We start from the raw sequence: 12,836 nt of genomic DNA, 5'->3' as shown, positions 1-12,836 counted from the left end.
TGGGAATACCCATCCCACTTAGGGCGAAAAGCGTTACAACAAACAAATGATGGACGGAATGCTGACAATGCAGACATTCTCCCCCAGTCAAGAGATCTGGGTTAAATCCATCGTTCTTTTGCCCACTACGCCACCCCAGTTCAGACATGGCCATATGCAAATCAGTCTTGACCCTGTGCCTCATGGGAACAGTCCAGCCCGAACTGCCAAGCCATGTCTTCCCTGGACCGGAATCAAGCATCCTAGGACCGGTTTCTGGCTATCAGCCGTCATCAGCCAGGATAGCTTGACTCCAGTGGCGTAGTGAGCACGGGTCCCACATCTTAAAATCCTTAAGGCAGTCCCCTCGACGGTGCTCCAACAGCTGGGCTTTCCCCGAAGCTGTTATAAGAGTAGACTGAGGCGCAATGCCAATTACCACCACCAGGTGGCGCTGCTCACTAACGTGGCCTTGTAGGGAAATCACCGTGTAGCGGTGTCAAAATTAGGCGAGGGTTGGTCGGGTATCAAGCGGACACTAAAGGAGTGACCGGATTCCCAAACGTGCGTAAAGACCAGCGGGAGACCTCGACGGAGCTGCCTCGCTCGGACCAGACGCGCCTGACAGGATCTCGTCGCGCGCAGAGCACACAGCACAAAACCAATTACCACCACCAGGTGGCGCTGGTCACTAACGTGGCTTTGTAGGGAAATCACCGTGTAGCGGTGTCAAAATTAGGCAAGGGTTGGTCGGGAATCAAGCGGACACTAAAGGAGTGACCGGATTCCCAAACGTGCGTAAAGACCAGCGGGAGACCTCGATGGAGCTGCCTCGCTCAGACCAGACGTGCCTGACAGGATCTCACCGCGCGCAGAGCACACAGCGGGAGAAACTGCGAGGGGGAGAACGCTCTCGGGCAAGAGCCTGCTGCACAGGGAATATGAAACAATACGAGGGCAATAATGTTAATAACGTACACAAGAAACCGCTATACAAACTGCAACACTGTCAGATTAAGCCAAGAATGTAAGGAATGCACTTAACTGACGAGCAGCGAAGAAAGAGGAAGCGGAAGGGACATCACGATATTATATACGATGGACTGTGATACGATTGGACTATAGTTGCCCTGGAGACTACCCCCCTAATGGTTCATGGGTAGTGTAGTCTTTTGTTTAATGATTATTGTGTTACGTTTTCTTTGAACTGCTATGCAAATAAAGTGAGGAAAGATATGCATAATCCTCGCCTCCGTCCTGCCATAGAATTCATTAAACTTTATTCGATCTGATTTAGAAACATAGATTATAAAAGTGTACATAAAAACAGTAAATCCTCTTTCCTAATACAATACAGTGGGAATTAATTAAAACCAGTAGGTAAAAACGGGTGCTACAAAGCCCGGTACAGAGTAACTTCAGGTTGACAGAATCGTAAAGTTCAATGTTTTGCAAGATCAATCTCATGTACTTCGTGCAAAATACGCAATAAGGGCTCCAAGTAAGATGTAACGCTCCAATACCTGACCAGTCTGCACTATATAAAACTGCAGAAAAACTAAAAACAAAAAGTGTTTTGCACACTTCTGTCATTGGGCTATATGTGGGCTACATCTGGGTGATATTTGTGCTACGTTTGGGCTCTTTTTTCTCTGGTGGCCATCTTGGGAGACTTATTTGTTATGAAGTTTCCTAATTTCCTCATTTACTGCAGTCTCCTCAGTAGGAAATGCTTTCAGTTTTTTACTTTGATTCCATCCAGAAGGCATTCAGATGTGTCACACATTTGCCATAAATTCAGAATTTTAGCACTCTAGTTGTTCATTAGATCACTGTAGTAAAGCTACTGCTCACCAGGGAGTTAGCTGGTATTGAAAGTGATTGTTTCAGTCTGCATGTCAGAATTTTCTAATGAAATAGAAGAGGATTTTAGATGTCACTTAAAGCATGCCCTAAATTTTCTTTCTGCAGCACTAACCATAATTTCTATGGCAAAATGATCCCCCTCATTTTGTTCCTTTTTAAATTAAATGTTTTAAGTGTTACCAGTCTGTTCCAATCAAGATGGCTTCAGGCTTGCCATAATTTTGTCATAAGTCTGTTAGCTCTCTAGTTGTTCTTTAGAACACTCTGGGAAGCTGCAGTAGAACACAAAGGCATTAACTAACAGGCTGCTCCTGTTGAAATATAATAGGAAGATATTTGAGATCTCACTTAAAACATGTCCTAATTTTTCTTTCTACAGCACTAACCATAATTTCTATGACAAAATGAACCCCCTCATTTTGTTTCCTTTTAAATTAAATGTTTTAAGAGTTACCAGTTTATTCCAATCAAGATGGCTTCAGGTGTGCCATAATTTTGTCATAAGTAAGACTGTTAGTGCTCTAGTTGTTCTTTAGAACACTATGGGAAGCTACAGTAGAAGACAAAGGCATCAACTGACAGGCAGCTCCTGTTGAAATATAACAGGAAGATATTTGAGATCACACTGGAAACATGTCCTAATTTTTCTTTCTACAGCACAAACCATAATTTCTATGACAAAATGAACCCCCTCATTTTGTTCCTTTTTAAATTAAATGTTTTAAGAGTTACCAATTTATTCCAATCAAGATGGCTTCAGGTTTGCCATAATTTTGTCATAAGTAAGACTGTTAGTGTTCTAGTTGTTCTTTAGAACATTCTGGGAAGCTGCAGTAGAACACAAAGGCATCAACTGACAGTCTCTGCCCTTGTTGGATGTACATGATTTACTGAGAATGACAGACTTCATTCTCACATGACTATAGAAAGATAATGTGAATTTACAGAAAATATGCTCTCATTTTAGCTTCAGTTTTCTCTCAAACATAATTCATGATATCCCAGCAGAAGGTTTTTCACAGGGTAAAATCACCTTAGAACACACCACAATTCCTGAAATTAGTATGGTACCATCAACAAATGAATTCTAATGTAACTAAAGTCTGTTATCACCCTTTATAGTTCTCCTTTTGGTAACCCTCAAAATCTTCGATTCACAGTTCCAGGATGAAGTTCTGACAGCCAATCAGATCTCACGATGAGATGTGTCGTTAGGCTCTGCCCAGATATTGAAACTTTTTCTTTTTCTAATTTCTCATATACTACATAACATATTTACAACATTTAACAAAAAGGGATCTTTCTGAACCAAGGGCTACCTTTTCGCCAAATTTGGTGTAATTCCGTTAAGCAGTTCGGACTGTAGCTGTGTCTAAAGTTTCCTATAGGAATTAACATGGAGAAAACACGTTTTGGGACCCCCTTTTTTCTCGGACCCCGCTTGCCGAATCACCCTGAAACTTTTAAGATAGGAGCTGACCGGAGTGCCCCACGAGTTTTTGAAATTTCGCGAAGATTTGTCAACCCTCGCCAAAGTTATTCGGAAAAGAATGTTACGATTTTCCTATGGATAATAGGTCCTAACTATAACTACCTACTGGCGACTGCCAGTAGGTAGTATATATATATCTATATATATATTTCCACCAAAGTGCCCTTTAGCATTGGGAGGTCACTCACAGAGCTTCGCCATACAGCTTCATGATGCAGCCTGCTTTCATGTTCCTTTACGTAATTGTGCTTGCCAACGCGTTTCAAGGTTGAAAACACCTTCTTCCTGGGCTGCCACAAAAGACATCTGAGCCTCGCATTCATTTTAATTTGCAGCTTTATTAACATCACTGTTGCTCAGTGGGCGTGTGCTCAGTGCACATACCTGGTGCATGCTGGAACAGAAAGTTCATGATGCGAGTGTGCTTGTTCACTTGTAGTAAGTTCAAATGTTCCTTTGCTGAATTAAGGCTTATTTTTTATCCTATAGTAGGTTGCAGAGCATTAGGCAGGCTTAATTAGCATTTCAAGCGCTGTGCTGGAAAATGTCTTGAAAGTGCAAAACAACAGCCTCACCTTGCTGGAATCTGTGTTTCTTTTCCAGCCGGTAATGGTGCCCCTCCCGGTGTCAAAATATTTCCACCAAAGTGCCCTTTAGCATTGGGAGGTCACTCACAGAGCTTCGCCATACAGCTTCATGATGCAGCCTGCTTTCATGTTCCTTTACGTAATTGTGCTTGCCAACGCGTTTCAAGGTTGAAAACCCCTTCTTCCTGGGCTGCCACAAAAGACATCTGAGCCTCGCATTCATTTTAATTTGCTGCTTTATTAACATCACTGTTGCTCAGTGGGCGTGTGCTCAGTGCACATACCTGGTGCATGCTGGAACAGAAAGTTCATGATGCGAGTGTGCTTGTTCACTTGTAGTAAGTTCAAATGTTCCTTTGCTGAATTAAGGCTTATTTTTATCCTATAGTAGGTTGCAGAGCATTAGGCAGGCTTAATTAGCATTTCAAGCGCTGTGCTGGAAAATGTCTTGAAAGTGCAAAACAACAGCCTCACTTTGCTGGAATCTGTGTTTCTTTTCCAGCCGGTAATGGTGCCCCTCCCCACGGCCGGGCTGCCGTGTCAAAATATTTCCACCAAAGTGCCCTTTAGCATTGGGAGGTCACTCACAGAGCTTCGCCATACAGCTTCATGATGCAGCCTGCTTTCATGTTCCTTTACGTAATTGTGCTTGCCAACGCGTTTCAAGGTTGAATACCCCTTCTTCCTGGGCTGCCACAAAAGACATCTGAGCCTCGCATTCATTTTAATTTGCAGCTTTATTAACATCACTGTTGCTCAGTGGGCGTGTGCTCAGTGCACATACCTGGTGCATGCTGGAACAGAAAGTTCATGATGCGAGTGTGCTTGTTCACTTGTAGTAAGTTCAAATGTTCCTTTGCTCAATTAAGGCTTATTTTTATCCTATAGTAGGTTGCAGAGCATTAGGCAGGCTTAATTAGCATTTCAAGCGGTGTGCTGGAAAACGTCTTGAAAGTGCAAAACAACAGCCTCACCTTGCTGGAATCTGTATTTCTTTTCCAGCCGGTAATGGTGCCCCTCCCCATGGCTGGGCTGCCGTGTCAAAATATTTCCACCAAAGTGCCCTTTAGCATTGGGAGGTCACTCACAGAGCTTCGCCATACAGCTTCATGATGCAGCCTGTTTTCATGTTCCTTTACGTAATTGTGCTTGCCAACGCGTTTCAAGGTTGAAAACACCTTCTTCCTGGGCTGCCACAAAAGACATCTGAGCCTCGCATTCATTTTAATTTGCAGCTTTAGCAACATCACTGTTGCTCAGTGGGCGTGTGCTCAGTGCACATACCTGGTGCATGCTGGAACAGAAAGTTCATGATGCGAGTGTGCTTGTTCACTTGTAGTAAGTTCAAATGTTCCTTTGCTGAATTAAGGCTTATTTTTATCCTATAGTAGGTTGCAGAGCATTAGGCAGGCTTAATTTAATTTGCAAGCGCTGTGCTGTAAAACGTCTTGAAAGTGCTCTGCACGTTTTTCACGTTTTCAGTGAGGTATTTTGTAGGTATTATTGTGGTACTCCATTGTGTTTTTGTTAAGAATTAAAAATGTAAAAAGTACACTATATATGTAAAATATAATGTAGTACAGTGTATTTTTAATGTAATTTTTATTTTATTTATTGTCTTTTTTAAGTATTGCGGTACTTCTAAGGCAGTACTGTGGTACTACGTAATTGTTTTTCAATATACAGAAATTTATAATGAATTTTCCCTACCTATAACCAGTTTAATGAAGTGGTAATAGATAGGGAAAAATATAAAACGTAATTCTTAACTATATATAAGGGCGTAATGCAGAACACAGCCAAAGTGTACTTAAAACAACAAGGCTGCCTTTAACTTTTGTTAAGGCAGTCATTAGCTAATCACATAATGCCTTGTCATCACTATGTATCCAATTAGTTCCGCCGGATGCCTTGCAATTTCACGAAACTACAGTGACCACATAGATAGATAGATAGCTTCAAGGTAGGTAGATGTAAAGTTATGAATAACAAATCTCTACTTACCTGTATAGACTTATATTCACAATATTAGTTTGGCTCTGAATGTTTAGGGTACAACTTAAGACAATATTTCATTCTTCAGCATTCTGACATACCACCCACATGCGCACTGCAAATTGGTACCTTTGTGGTTGTATCATATATTCTTTTAAATTCATGATCCTTTCCAAAAAGATTCTACCTTCATTCTGTTAGCACATGAAGCACTTTCTTGTGGAAGCACACAATTTCTGCCCAATCAAAATGCACTCCTTGCTTACAACATGTGGGTGGAGTCAAAGCCCCTCTTTTGGTGATGCTCACTAAATTGTCAGGTGATAGCTGTGCTGTCAAGTCAGACCATACTTACCAGAACCTAAATACAGGAAAACTTGAAAATATATGGATTTGTTGCACTATGTATGTTTTTACATGATTGTTTTTGGCTGTAGAACACCTTGTTTGAAGATAAAGTTTGAAACCTAGAGGCTGTTAAGTTCAAATAATTAAGTATTTTTTGGAGTGAGGGACAATTGATCTTTCTCTCTTTTGGTACTGTTAAGGCACTGAAATAATTAAGATAAAAACGCTTGGAGTTTCTGACTTTGATGGCAAAAGAGAAAATGAACGTAAAGAAGGTCTGTACTGTTTGACTAACTTTGTCAAAAAAACAGGAATTCCAGTGACAACCGTAAAAAAACATAAACGTGTGCGCAAAATACCTGCTATATCAATGGAAAATGAGAGGCAGGGCACCTCGTTGGGTGCGTGATTGGCCTGTATTTATAAGCCACAGTGTCACAAAAAGGGCAGTGTTGGTTTCACAAATTTTTTTGGCTTCTAAATTGTTTCCCCTCAAAAAAGTGCTTGTCAGAGCCAAAATAGAAATATACTGAATTACAACACTAGGACATGGACACCACTTCCGATATATTAAATTGCACTTCTAATTGTGGAGCAGACAATGTGAAATTGGTTATCTCATTCCTATATGGAATGGTTTGCATACCAGGGATTTTATTACATACAGGGTGCAATTTGCCTCTTTGCGCCAAGGCGCACCTTCAAACAGGTGTGCCATACGCAAACAGAGATAGTGCTTCCTACTATGTTGAATGCACTGCCCTCAGGGCAGCCGCAAACTTGAGCAGCGCTTTCAAGTGAAATATGGAGGGGCTTTGAAGCAGCATCTCCATGTTTTACTGTGCAGACGGCAACCTGCCTGCACTTTTAGGAGGGAGAGAGAACCCTCTAGCAGGCTGGGGCAGTGAGTGACCAAACCCGCTTACAAGGGAAAGTCTGGGGGGGTCAGTGGGTCCCTCTTGGTCCCCTCCAGAGGGGTGCCATCAAGGGATGCACAGACAGTGCGCCGGCTGACAGCTTCTTTGCCTTTGCGCTCATGTCTATATACGGTAGGGGGGCAAAGGTAAAGAGATTCCCTCATTTGCATGGAGTCACAGCTCCATGTAAATAAGGGAACACCCTCTTGCGGTAGCGCTGACACTACATGTGTGCCAGCGCTATCTGTATTACAGAAGGGGCAGCACAAGCATCTGCTGTCTCTTCTGTAATACCAAAGTGCCCTAGTGGTGCACAAAGCAGGTGCAAATGCCTGTTGAGCACCCCAGTAACTTCTGTAATACAACCCCAGGCTTTTTAAAGCTCCCTAGACTACTCCTGAATCCCCTGCTCCATGCAGGGGAATGATTTTTATTGAGAAGATTGGATTCTTTGTCAGATTTGAGTGCTATGATCAGGGCCACTGAAATTATGAAGCAGGGGAGCACCAAATTATGCAGCAGGGTTGACTAAAATTTGCAGCAAGAAAACGCAAATTATGGGGCATTATGCTGCACATTTTTCTAAAGTATTGCTTCGTTAATTTGTCATTTCTACACATGGTAATATTGTCTGGACAAATATTTCAACTCATTAGTACCAGTTTAACAAACAAAAATAGAAGTAAGTAACTGAAAGATAACCAATTAATCTTTGTGAAAAGCCTTCCACTGTTTACGAACACATCACCACATATTTTAGCAACTTTTGAGCTAGAAACACATTTTTTTGATAAAATCTGTAGATGATGATTTATGTGGCAAATGTGGCAAATCCACAATTATGCTAAATAAGCTGCAGCTGCAGAATCATATAATTCCAACTGCCCTGGCTGTGATTTTACTGTAGTGGGATTGCACTAGTGACCAAATTCTCATCTCTCCAATGAAAAACTGGTAACCTAAGAAGAAAAGTGGATTTATCTTGTAAAAAAGGAAACCTTTCAGCGAAACTCTTCTTCTGCCAGGTGGATGGAGAGGATGAGCTTTTATAATAAAGAATGGATCTTAAACACTAATTTAGAAATGTGCATACGTTCCTAGTTCTAAACTGGCATATTTCACTGTGTATTGGTGTACAGAATATCATGGGCTTGCACATATTACTTAGGTCAGTTTTATGTTATGCTTTCTGGGTTGAGATGATTTCTAAGTACACCAAAGACACACAACCTATGAAGATACATAGATGTGATAAACGTTTCCTTGTCAGGCTTCATATTATATGAAAGTTTGCACATGCGCAAATAATGAGCAAATTCAATTTGCAACATTTTTACTACCTCTGTAAGAAAAGAAAGTAATGGACCTGACCCTCTCTGTGGGGTCACTTCCAAATAGTTTGCCTTAACCTCTCCTGCTTAGCTATATTTTTTCTTTGTTGGCATTAGGACTCTGTGCACTCTACCACAGCTAACCAGTGTTAAAGTGCTTGTGCTATTTTCCTAAAAAAAACATGGTAAGAATGGCTTACATCTGATTGACACTTTTATATACTTTTAAATCCCTACAACACGGTACTACATGCACCGAGGGCCTGTAAATGCTACTAGTGGGCCCATAGCACTCATTGTGCCCCCTACTCAAGTAGCACTTTAAAGCATGTCATTTTGACCAGGCAAAATAAACTTTTGCCAGAAATAAATCTTTCTTCTCTGAGTAAGGCCCTAAAAGCCCATAGTGCAGGGTGCATGGCATTGAAAAAGTAGAAAATGTGGGATTAAGTTTTACATGTCCTGTTAGTAAAACTCCCAAAGTTGTTTTTCTCTACTCTAAGGCCTATCTCTCACACTGACTTACGCTTGGTTACCTTATTAAATTTAATGAGTGCTAAATGTGGATTGGGAACTGGTAAAAATATGCTGTTTGGACACAAATGAATTGTCATTTAAAATCCTCTTTAATGGTAAAGTTGGATTTTAAATCACAATTTGGAAAATGGCACATTTAGAAAGTTGCAAAAAGAACAAGTGATGGATAGAATGCAGAACAATGTCATACTTTCACCCCAGTACCGAGATCTGGGCCTGAATCCATTGTTTTTTTGCTCCCCATGCCATTCCAGTTTGAACCCAGCCATATGCAAATCAGTCTTGACCGAATATGACTCGTTATTTAGCATACCATTACTTTGCAGCTTTTTACTACGAAGTTTTTACTTAGCAATTACCGTTACTACGCAAGTTTTTAGTTTGCATACCTTTACATTGCAAGTGTTAATGTATGCGAACTAAAAACTTGCCTAGTAATAAAAACAAACATTTACCCCAACACTACACAAAATACTAAATACAAATACACTACCCTACACATAACAAACTCTAAAACACTACCCAAACGTCCAAACACTACACTACCCTACACTGGACAAACACCACAACACTACCCTAAACTCTAAATCACTACCCCCTGCACGACCCTCCCCCTTCTCCCAGCTCGCTCCCTACACTCAAACACTACCCTGCAAGACCCCCCAACTCTACCCTAAACCACTACCCTACACTACACAACACCGCAACACTACCCTAAAACCTAAAACACTAACCCCAGCACGACCCTGCCCCTACCCCCAATCCTGTCCCTACTCCCAAACACTACCCTCCATGACCCCCGACACTACCCTAAACCCAAATACACTACTCTACACTACACAAACAGAAACACAACTACACTACCCTTAAACCTAAAACACTACCCCAGCACGACCCTGCCCCTACCCCCAGTCCTGTCCCTACTCCCAAACACTACCCTTCACGACACCGACACTACCCTAAACCCAAATACACTACTCTACACTACACAAACACCACATCACAACCCTAAAACCTAAAACACTACCCCCAGCACGACCCTGCTCCTACACCCAGTCCTGTCCCTACTCCCAAACACTACCCTTCACGGCCCGACACTACCCTAAACCCAAATACACTACTCTACACTACACAAACACAACTACACTACCCTAAAATCAAAAAAACAACCCCTTGCACGACCCTCCCCCTAGGACAACGCCCCCGGCTTACCTCTCCTGACGTCTTCCTCGTAGGTGAGAAAACCTATGCGTGACTCCATGGCGCCCTCACTCCATTACGACTGGTGCTGCTCTCCCTATCCCTTTTCAGCCGCTCCCTGTCACCTTCCCCTGCCACTTCCTCCTGGGAGGAGTAAGTTGCATTCATTCTTACACTACTTAATTGCCTCCGAACTCTTAAACTTCCAATGCGCAGGACAAATACTGATCCTTAACGGACCAAGGATCAAGTAACTCCCTTAACGCCTTAAATCAGAGGAATAAGAAACACGCTACAAGTGGCACCAACAAAGTGGTTGATATGTCACAGAGGAATACACATGTGCAAAAGTTAAAGGGCTTGACTTACAGTGAAAAGAAATTCAGGAGAGAGAAAAGTCCAAAAAGATCAACACAATTAAAATACTGAAGCAGCAAAGAATTATCCCATGTAATATAGGTTAAATGCATCAGAGTGGAAATGGGGACTCCCTAGTAGCAGACGCACAAACATAAAACAATTCAAGGCAGTTTAAATAATAGAACAAACCAGGAGTAACTAGAAGCCCTCGGGAATGTGGGTACAAGGCCTGAGCGTCAGAGTCTCGTCGAGTGAGTGAGTCAATGTAAATCTTAGTGTTGAAGTGCACGGGGTCGCGGTGGTACATTAGTGGGTTCTGGATTTAACGGCAGAGATCCATCTCCAGCTCCGCTTCCTTCTCACCCTGCCGGCATCACCATGCAGTTGTCATCGCGCACCTTCCTGTGTGCGCTCATCCGGTCAGCGCCGCTTCCTGGGAGGAGTTCTGCCTCATTGTTTACTCATTACAACGCATGCGTAGTTACAACGCATGCGATGTAACAACTTGCGTAGTAAAGGCTACGCGTTGTTACATCGCATGCGTTGTAACGCTTGCGAAGTAATGGTATGCGGAGTAAAGCCTCCGTAGTAATGGGTAATTACCGTCTTGACCCTGCGCCCAATGGGAACAGTCCACCCTGAGCTGCCAGGCCAGGTCCTCCCTGGACTGGAAACAAGCATCCTAGGAGCAGGATGCTTGTTTCCGGTCCAGGGAAGACCTAGCTTGGCAGTTCGGGTTGGACTGTTCCCATAAGGAACTGGGTCAAGACTGATTTGCATATGGCTGGGTCTGAACTGGGGTGGCGAAGTGAGGTAAAGAACGTTGATGGATTCAACCAAGATCTGTGACTGGGGGTTAGCGTCTGAAAAGTTTCAGCACTCAGTCCATCATCTCCTTGTGTTTACTTTTCAAAATTTGGCATTTTCTTGCACTATACATTTGTGCCTTTGAAACGTTTCCTGGGTCACATGACTATTAATGGCTCTGCTGTTGGAGGTTTGTGTATTCCTCCCAGACAATCACCCAAAGTTGACTAGGTGAGAGCAGGAGGGCCCATCCTGGCAGGATGGCTTGGGGTGGAGCCGTTCCCTGCACCACTTACACTTTAAAGGGCTCTGCCTCCAGCACACACAAAGGAATCTAATGCCAGGCCTGCCTACCTTTTGTCATCCCAGACTTCTTGGAGCCTTGACAGGAGAAATAACTAATTTTCCAGAGCCAGATATAGGGGTAATAAAGGGTGTTTCCCACACACACCAAGCCTGGCATCAGGTATAAATTTTGGATCTCAGAACAACTCTTCACTGCACTCCTAGACCTGTGGAAGATTCAGAAGGTCTGCACTGCTGCCAGAAGGACTGCCTTGCTGCTTTGAAAGACTGCCTTACTGCTTTCAAGGACTGCCTTACTGCCTGAAGGACAACTAGTCCTGCGTATTGAACCCATGACCACCTGAGGGACTCCAAGGGCCAGTTGGCTTGTCTCCTGCATGAGCCAAAGGGACATAACAAGCCCCTGAAGCTTTGAGCCCCACTATGCCCTATGTTGGAATGAGTCCTAACCCCTTCTGTGGTGCACCCCAGGCCCTGGACCATTGATAGTGGCGTTGGTGGTACTTCTCCCAAAACCAGGGACTTTTTTTCAAAAGCTGCCTGGAGAACCAACCGAAGACTAGAACCTACCTGTCTGCTGATCCGTTCAAGGTGCATCACCGGTTGGCCTGACTTTGCGGTATTTTCTGCAACAGCTCTTCCCTGCAGCAGCAAATCCTTTTCAGTGCGACCTCTCGATGATTGTATCTGGCCTCATGGAGCCATCTTCGGCTACAGTGTGCAGATTCGTCCTGCTGGAGAATTTCGTCTTCCAAAACGTTTTCTAAGTTTGAAGGTAAAAATCTTTACAGCGACCTTGTCCAGCTGCATCCAACGATGATGCCTCCTCCTCCTCGGACACTGCCTGCTGCCTTGCCCTGCTGAAGACTCTATCTTCCTCACCTATCTTCTTCCGCCTTAACTTTTGACTTTGACCCGGTCTCAACCAGATACATGTGGTTAGCGTCTTGATCTTTTAGGAGCTAGATTTCCCTGAAAGCTTTAAAAATTCATAACTCTGGTTCTAGTAATCAGATTACATTTGTTTTAGTGTCAATTTATTTATTACTTTGTACTCTGTTTTTCTAAGTTGGTTTGAGATCTTTCTTGTGTTGTGTTTTTATATTATTGT

General features: G+C 42.9%; 1 protein-coding gene across 10 annotated transcripts in view; it reads left to right on the top strand.

Annotated features, from left to right (window-relative positions):
• The window catches only part of NOSTRIN (nitric oxide synthase trafficking), a 365,313-nt gene that overhangs the window by 350,310 nt on the left and 2,167 nt on the right, over window positions 1–12,836 (top strand). The window lies entirely within an intron of this gene.

Source organism: Triturus cristatus, chromosome 3_1 (genome assembly GCF_964204655.1).
Source record: "Triturus cristatus chromosome 3_1, aTriCri1.1, whole genome shotgun sequence".
Lineage (NCBI taxonomy): Eukaryota > Metazoa > Chordata > Amphibia > Caudata > Salamandridae > Triturus > Triturus cristatus.
The sequence above is the reverse complement of the archived record's forward strand: the minus strand, read 5'-3'. Positions and strand labels throughout refer to the sequence as shown.